We start from the raw sequence: 9,496 nt of genomic DNA, 5'->3' as shown, positions 1-9,496 counted from the left end.
CGTGGGTTCGAATCCCGCTCATGTCACTAACTTTTTCATTTCAAACACAACCTTACGTTAAGTTTAAGATTGGATAGGGTATGCTTTAGGTTTGGCTTAGGCTTACGTTAGCTTTGTGTTGGGTGAGCAACGTAGAATAAAAAAAAACTTTTTGAGTTTGTCTCTGTTAGGTACAACATATCTAATGGGAATAATTCGGGTTAAAAACAGGTTAAATTAATTGAAATGGATCCAAACGCACTATGTATGAAACCGTTCGTTTTAATATTGTAAGTAGGTGTTTATGTTTGTCAACTTTGTGGATTATTATATTAGTTTTAACGTTCTAACGAAGGGGTTGTATCGTGCGAAAGCTTAACGAAGAAACTCGGTGATTTTATTGTAATTCAAAATGGCTTTATCACTGAATTTTCAATGCAAAATTATTATCCTGAAAGCTATCGAGATCATAAAAATGTACTTACTTAAAAAGATGTTTGATTGAATGTAGGTCAGAGATAAATCGGTGGTGTATGTATTGAAGTTATGACTTTACAAGCCAAGTACTTAATAAGTACAATGCAATTAGATGAGGCAAAATTCAAAGAAATGGTTTAAAAGCTTTGCCTCACCAATTAGGTCAATTAGTTTAAAACCTAGGAGGAAGCAAAATTAACTTCAATGAATTTTTAATGAGAAACTGATAAAAAATCAAATTATAGATAAAAGTAGTGGAAAATTATAGTTTTTAACGTAATGTAAAATAATACATTTACACAATTTGATAAAATAGAATTGCTTTCATTTTAAATTTTATGTTTTCGCATAAAAAATAAGTAAAAGGACGTTCCATTGAATATTGATTAGAGTTTAACAGGATGGAACACATACTTGAACGCCTATTCAATATTAACAGTAAAATGTTTAAACATTTCCCATGTTTATGTATAAAATGCCAAAAAGGCCTTGGGATTTAAGCGCACCCTCCTAAGATTAGGACGAGAGAGAACACAAGATTGATTAAAGGACCGTCTCACTTTCTTACCCCTCGGCCCAGAGAAATGGCAACTAATAATACTCAGTGGGTTTTCCTTTCAATTTGACCCGGTCTTCATTCTGAGTTGGTTGCTGTGGTACACTCGGTTAAGCTCACTCCTTTAAACAGACATTAATCAGGTTTTAATGACCGACCTATTGTGACGGTGCCGGCGTTGAGGACATTTGTCTCTGTAATCAGTCCTTAGGGGCATAACAGCCATCACAACGCGCCTTTCTTGTCTGTTTATACACAACCATTAATGAATTACGTCGATAAGAAAGATCATTACTGCTGATATGGCCACGGCTGTTTTTCTCTTCTACGGCCCCTTTTTAAAAGGTACTTAAGTAATTTAGGCCAGCGTTAAAAGTTTAGACATTAGAGAACAATGATTTATTTCTTTGCGATAATGTACCCATGCTGTTAGATTTTATTCTACGTAGTATCGTAGGCATACGAGGAAAAGTAGAAGATATACAAAGAACATTTAGGAACAACAACGGCAAATCTAACTACCCGACTAGTCTCACACAGAATAACCAGAAATTCTCAACAATACAGACAGGGTTGAGTTACGACGTACAAACAGTCAGAAAAATTAACATACTTGAAAACGTGTGGTGATTAGTGACCGTTAATCGATATTTATTTAGAAATCGTGAGATGCGGTCTGGTGTGATGTAGGTTTCAGAAAAACATTTTCTTTATCGNTTTTAATCCCGTTTAGACTCGCCATGTTAGAAATAAAACTGATTTAGGTATAAAATTTAATCAAAAATAAACCTTTTGGTCATTCCATTATATTTAGTAGTCTGATGATTGGCCAAATTACTTCTTTCAATTAATTAATCTTTTTATGTAAGGTCTTGGTTGAAATGAAAAAGTTAGTGTTATAAGCAGGATTCGAACCCACGATCTTCGGCTCGATACGCCGTTGCCCGAACCAATGGAGCTATCGTGACTTCCCGGGAAGACTTCGTGATAGCTTAAGTGGTTAGAGCAGCGGCGTATTAAGCCGAAGATCGTGGGTTCGAATCCCGCTCGTGACCTAACTTTTTCATTTCAACCAAACTCTTACATAAAAATGTTAATTAATTGAAAGAAGTAATTTGGCCAATCAGAACACTAATTATAATGGATTTAATACTTGAAAACTTTGAAACGCAAAACCAACACATTAAATAGTAAAAATTTATGAACACATACATCTCATTAAGTAGAGATCACATACATTCACCACTAATGATGGCGAATAGGCCAAAATATGATGTTCGTCAGACCAAAAATGATTGGAAATCAAAACTACAGGTTCACAACCTGCAGAACTTATGGAAAAATATCATTATTTGCCACCAAAAGATAAGTTTCAAACAATGTAAATTTTCTCAAGTTTCTGCAATGCTCAGAACACATAGCAGACATATTTAAAAGGTATAACTCAATTGTTAATTAAGATTACTTAAGTAATTGTTCAAGAAGATCAAAATTTTAACTTTAGAACAAAACTACTGGTTCACGATGCGGCAGTTCTCATGGAAAAAGTTCAGAATTTTTTTAAAAAGGTAGGTTTCAGATTTTCTTCTTTCTACACTTTTCTTGGTACGCATATCAGAGGATTTAATGGGCTTACTTCAATTATTATTTAAAATTACGTTACAAATTATGCAAGATCATATTTTTGAGTACACAATAAAACTACAAATTCACAATTTGGTAGAACTCAAGGTTAAATCTCAGAATTGATGAAAAATGTTATGTTTCAAATTTCTCAGTTCTCCACAATGCTGACAACGTATTTAAGAAAGATTTAAAGGGCTTACCTCATTGTTATTTAAGATTATCTGACTTATTATGCAAGGAGATCAAATTTTTGACTAAAGAACAAAACTACTGATTCAAAATCTGGCAGACTTCATGGACAAATCTCAGAATTTACTAAAAATGTAATGTTTAACATTTTTCGCTTGTCCGCAATGCTATGAACATATACCAGACAGATTTAATGTACTTAAGTCAATTCCTATGTAAGATTACTTAAATAATTAGGCAAGAAGACCACAATTCTGACTATGAACGTACTATCTCAACAGAATATTGATTAAACTTTGGTTCACCAGGTTTCAATATTTGTGATAAATGTGTTTTGTTTGAGAGGAGTTTTTTGGACCGTTATGGCTCCAAATGTAGGTGTTTTATTTTTAAACTGATGTCATAGCAGATCAAGGCTGAAAAATATGCTTACGCTCCTCATGCGTTTAACGTTTCAATCAAAGGCATTGGTCCTTGAAAATTGAATTTAAAACCCATTCAGCTGGGGGTCGGGAATTGTTTGAAAATCTATTTTTCAAGCGATATAACTAAACGTCCTAAAGCGATGGATTTACAAAAAAAAAAAACTTAGTTTCACGTGCAATATAATTTCTGAAAATTGATTATTGGCTCCGGCGTCGTTATCAAGGGGATAAGGATGTTGGAAGGTAAAAACTCACGGGAATCGGTTATGAATGCTATGAAGAAGTCCCTCGCCCTCTCAGCTTGCCTTTCATCCCTATGGATCTATTTTATAAGAAGATCGCGCAGCCCTCAAGGGTAAGTACGTGATAAATAAATCCCTTAACTCCCCCACAGTTCCACCCTCAAACAAAAAATTGCGTCTGATCCGGCTGTGGGCCTTTTTCATATCAATTTGCGAAAATGATCTATAAAAAGATTATTAACGAGGTTTTTTATTGGGTGGATGAAAATCTAGCTATTAGCATTGACATGCTGTAGAACCAGTGGAATTCTTTGATGTAATCTCAAATTTATAATTGATAAAAAAACGTTATCCTCAGATTATCGTCACAATATCAGGGGTTCAGAAATGACACATGGAGGTTGAAAATGCTTAAACCAGAATCTATACGAGCCCGGTTGTTTTCGGTTAAAATGGTAGGTATTAATAGTGTAGGCGTCGATGATATTAAAACATTAAAGTGGACTACACAAACTAACATTTATTTAACACGATTTACAATAATGTCGCCATGGTGGTAATGTAAGTATGTGCCCTAGATCAAGGTAAACTATATTTCAGGTTTTAAGAAGGTTACTACACAATCATCTATTGCAACACTAATTGCTGAAGGGAAATGAATGGTGCCCTTATTTAAATTAATTTAACGTTCTACTTATAAATGAAATTGCATCGCGTTCCTCTGCACTGCTGGATAAAGGCTACCATCCAGACCACGCTCTCCATTAACTCCTTCACTTTATCGTTCATCGTTGAATCCCTAAGGAAAATTGTTTGACTCTGGCATACACCATGTATGATTCCAAGTTCGTCCATGGTCTTGATTTTCGGTCGATCACCATGGCTAATGCTCAAAATGTGTTGTAAGGGTAAGGAACTGTTGTCTGGGAAACTACGGAAATAAATAAGGAAAATGGAATGAAGATTTAGGGGAAAATGTGGTGGAATAGTCACAGCCATTTTAAAATTGAAATGAGTGTTATTTTTATTATGTATTATTAAGCCGGAGAATTGAAGTAATTAATCTTTTTCAGTTGGGTAACATGCGCATGTACTTTTGTTTCAGGATTACTTGCTTTATTATCATACATAGCTGACCTCAGAAACTATAGAAAGCAGTGAGTTCTGAGTAATATTCAGTCTCCATATGAGATCTTCTTTAGCGAGAACTTACAATATTTAGACATCTCCTATATTGCATGTTGCAAATTTTTATTCGGTTCAGTCCATAATTTATATCATACATTGGAAGTTTTAGATTCATCAGTTGGAAAACGAAAAAGATTTGCGCCGGGGTAAATTTTGTTGCCGGATTGTTTAGTTTCAGAACAATAAATAGCAAGGACCTTCCCAACTCTCTGTTGAATGAAGGGTAGATTACAATGGTATTTTTTTTAGGATGAAATAGAGCGTTCAACATTGTTGCATTTGGGGGTAATAGGTAATTGCATTGGGGGTAATTTAAATAGTATTCAATACATAATTGAAAGAAAAATGATTTATATTTCCTTGATCTGAAAACAAAATGATTTCTTGTATTTCTTTTGTTTAAATCACACTCTTAAAATGGTATTTAACCAAGTGTTATGGTAGAACACTATCTATTTATCTTCTTGTTCCATCTAGCCTGTTCTTGATATTTTGTTTGTGATTCTTCTTTTCGTCATCTTCAGGGTGATCACCTTCAGTCAGAGTGATTTCTGTTTAGTCAGGACGATTTTATAAGCACTTTTGAAATGAGTGTGTTGGTTTTATGAATAGTGTAAACGGTGTGAACATATTGCATGTATGGATTTTGAGTGTCGAATGTGTTGTGTTTGCACTTTTCCAAGTTTTTAACTATGTATGTCAATTTTTTTCCTTTGTGTAGTAATTTCATTTCTGCTTTTTGTCTGCTGTTTTTTCTCTAAGTTTCATTATTCGAATATAGAGTATGTAATGTGGTATGTGTCCTTTTTGACTAGTGAGCTAGTCTTGTCAGTGTTTCATCTCAGCAGTATTAGAAACATGTTTTAGTTTTCAGTGCTGTTTTGATGTCTAATTTGTTAAATGTATTAGTTTGTTTCCGCCTTTCCTTGTGTGAATGTTGGCCATTTAATGACTTTTGTGGTATGGCGATAAAAATTCAAAACATCCGCCAGCCGGTAGGAGGCGTAACATAAGAAGGAAGGGAGAAGAAAAGGAGTAGAAGCGGCAGATCGGGACGAAATTGGACGCAAGCCGAAGATAAGAAAAAAGAAGAATCGGAAGAAGCAAAAAAAGAAGAGCCTTTAATGTTTGCCTCCTCAAAAAAATGTTTTTGTTATTTTGTGTTTGTGTAAAAAACTGAACTCAGTTTATTTTATTGTACATTTAGAATAGTTACAACAGAGCTAGCTCAATTTCATGTTTTAAAGGTCATTTTTATTTTCTTAAGTGTTTCTCCAATTTGTTGGCAAGGTTTTCATTTTGTTTTCTATTTTAATAAATTGTTACATTTTTTCTAAAAGGCCATTTAATCAATTCACAACCATTTCTTTTTAATTCCTTTTAATTTAAGCATTTATGTTTCTGGAACCTATTCTACATTGAGGGATCCTCGACGGGTAATTAACGCTATAGTGGTAGTTTTGTTTTTGAAATTGCCTTTTTTGATAGTTTGATGAAATAAAAACAATAAAAATTTAAATTGTATCACTTACTTTTACTCCTTTACTTCCTTACTAAAACGAACCTATCTTGTTCCAGAATGTATTTCAAAGCTTACATTTTGTTCTTTATTTATGATTTTTATGCCAGCAATTTTTTTATTAGAAATTCGACGCAATATATTGTATTGTGTTTGTTTACCTTTTTTTTAAATGTCTGCAATAGAATTTATCGTAAATACTTTTAAATTAAAAAATATTTTTTATAAGAAGGACTAAAGTTGGTTATTCGTCAAGGGAAATATTTCTCTCCCTCTTGGCTGTAACATAAAAATCCATTCGAACAACGCCGAGGTTCAATTTTAGAAATATTGTACTTGTAAAACGGAAAATGACGCAACAAGTTTTATGCAAATTTATAAATTGAAAATGTGTGTATCACGACGACCCGGCGAGACCCACCCTACTCGGAGCGGGTACTGAGGGTTACAGGTTTTAAATGGAACGGGATTGGGTATAAATTTGCCCAGCCGGAGCATTCGTCCTGTTTATATTTTCACTTTCCCGGAACATTTGCGGGTTTGGAGTCAGCGCACGCTCCCGGAGCGCGAGGGCCCTCTCTCTGAACATCTGCGGTAACGCAATAATGTTCCTTCTGTCCTGAAATACGCGTTACAAAGGCCAAGTCCCTCCCTCGCTTGTTCTTCTACGGAATATACGAATGAGGAGTGCTCTAGACTACAAATTTCTTATATACGTACGCAACATAACGAGATTTCTCGACGAAGGGCTCAAGAGTGGATTAGAGAGATTGAAAAGTCTCTCCTTCCCATTGTATACTTTATGGATTTAAGCTTGAAAAAATATGCCATTCAGATTACCTTTGCATTTGTATGATGAAAATACTTTTCTTTTAAAGATCATTCACTATAATACTATTCTATATTCATGTGTCTGTAATACAAAGGTTTATGGTAAAAACAGTTGTAAAAACACCCTATTGTTTTCCCCATAGATTTTGATTTTGTGCAAAAAATATGTTTAATTTGTTTTTCCAAATGATACCTAATTGTTTGTATAATATGGAGTTTATGTTTTGAGAGATATTTCTATACAAACGCTGTGGGTTTGATATATTTATTGTTATTTCAAGGAGCTTGATGGCAACAAATCATTAATTAAAATATGGTTAGGGATGGTACTCGCTTCGGCGGTATACTAAAATTGGAACAGTACAGAGAAGATTAGCATGGCCCCTGCGCAAGGATGACACGCAAAATCGTGGAGCGTTCCACATTAATTAAAATTATTAAGATTTCAAGTTGAAAAAGAACTAGAAAACTAGACTTTAAAAGTTTATTTCCTTACAACAAAAGTCCATTATATTTAGTGGTCAATTGACACAAAGCACTTTGTTCAATTAATTAATATTTTTATGTAACGTTTTGGTTGAAATGAAAAAGCTAGAGCTAGCTTCTAGCCGAAGGTCGTGGGTTCGAATCCCGCTCGTGACACTAGCTTTTTCATTTCAACCAAAGTCTTACATAAAAAGATGAATTAATTGAAAGAAGTAATTTGGCCAATAGACCACTAAACATAATCGATTTAATAAATAAAACGAAGTATATCTTCACTAAAGCTCTCCGTGGCCATTTCATTTGTCGCCGATCTTTCAAAATATCAATCAAAAGGTTTGATGACACCGTCTTACCAATTAATTGTCGTTTATTATTTTGCACTTTGCACTTTTTGTACGTTTAATGTAAACATAATTCTATGAGTCAATTAGTCTCTTAATACATCATCATATCAAAGTTTTTCCTCATTGTATTACCATTATTGTAAAAATCACGTTGTCCAGTTCATTGACATTTTCAGTTTTGTCGTATTGTTCTGCGGTATGAGGCTCAAACTTTGGAAATGAAATCAAAAGAGTGGAAAAATATTTTAAACGAATTCTATGTACTTTCCAACAGTACAGCACATTAAATTCGTTTAGAAAAAATCCTTTTCATCTAACAACTCGCATGTTGAACAGGCCTTTAAAGTTTTGGTACAAATTACTTTCAATTCCTGATGGCAGCTTTGAGAATCTTTTTACTGCCAGTAAGCACAAAATAATACAAAATACAAATGTATACAAACAATTTTAAAACGGATTTTATCATTGACTATTTCTGAAACGTTCATGGATACAATTAAGGAGTAATCAGAGATTTCCAGTTCTGGAAAACCGATAAAATAACTCATCTTGCGAGTACAAAAGGAAAGCAAAACAGATAGAAGTATAAAGTTGTTCGATTTACTCAAGTGAGTTATGCTTTGTACTCGTTTTTTTTATACTGTATCATTTTCCGGCTGAGGGTGTAAATATGGTGCTCGCTCTATACCGCGACGTTCCTGCCGTATATTTTTTACAGCCCGGTACTCATATCTCTGTCTTCTCGCCCCCCTCGACCATAACCACTTTTTGTAAGAAACATTGAGACAGCGGAGTTAGGAGGTATGGGAGCGAGGCCGCTATACGGTCTAAGTTATGTCTCGGGTGTTTGCAACAGTTTGGGAGCCGGCACCAATAATAGCGTATATATTAAACCCACTGTTGAACACAAGGGCAACACCCACATCCACCCGAGTGTCACTTACACACCCCTCGTCCTCAAGCTTTCAAATTATTGTATTTATGCTGTTGCAATGTCGAACCTGTTTCTAGCCCATTCCCGTCACGTTTACAGGTTATCACAGTTCGAGTTGATACTTTTCACCTCGGCGAGAGGGAAAGAAAGAGAGAGAGAGAGAGAGAGAGAGAGAGAGAGAGAGAGAGAGAGTGAGTGAGAGAGAGAGGAGTGGTGACACAGAAGGAGAGCAACTTCGAACATTAACACACGCATTTGCATAACACATAAGGAAGTCCATATGCACCTGCAGGTAATCAGCCTAAATTGTAAATTAAATTGTTTATAAGCAAAGTTGTACAAAGTCGTTCAACAACTTGGTCGATTATTTACCCTACACTCCGGTATTTTAACTACTATAGAAAACAAATTCACATTATAACAAATTAAAGTTGATTTTTGAACATTAGAACAATAATCATTTTATTTTAATCCATTTTCATGATATATAAATCGTTTTTTAGATGGTGGGTTAAGAAATAACATCGCCTGTCCGTTATTTTTTTGGTTTGTTCTTAGACATCTTCTGAAGGTTTTAATCCAGTGTGGCGTATCCTAGGCTAAGGGTTTTTACAGCATTACACGATAGAAAAATTTCTTAAGTTTTTTATACGCAAACGTTTTCACTTCAAAATTTAGCACCTAACGTGTTGTTCTATCT

The 9,496-nt window shown here is 34.4% G+C and overlaps 1 pseudogene; it reads left to right on the top strand.

The window, feature by feature from the left end:
* The first annotated feature begins 7,363 nt into the window (after positions 1 to 7,363).
* Positions 7,364 to 7,461, top strand: LOC112128286 (annotated as a pseudogene).
* The last annotated feature ends 2,035 nt before the right edge of the window (positions 7,462 to 9,496 follow it).

The sequence above is a fragment of the Cimex lectularius genome, unplaced genomic scaffold, assembly GCF_000648675.2.
Source record: "Cimex lectularius strain Harlan isolate CLEC.00 unplaced genomic scaffold, Clec_2.1 scaffold2, whole genome shotgun sequence".
NCBI classification, from domain to species: domain Eukaryota; kingdom Metazoa; phylum Arthropoda; class Insecta; order Hemiptera; family Cimicidae; genus Cimex; species Cimex lectularius.
Note: the sequence above shows the minus strand (reverse complement) of the source record. Positions and strands in the feature narration are given on the sequence as shown.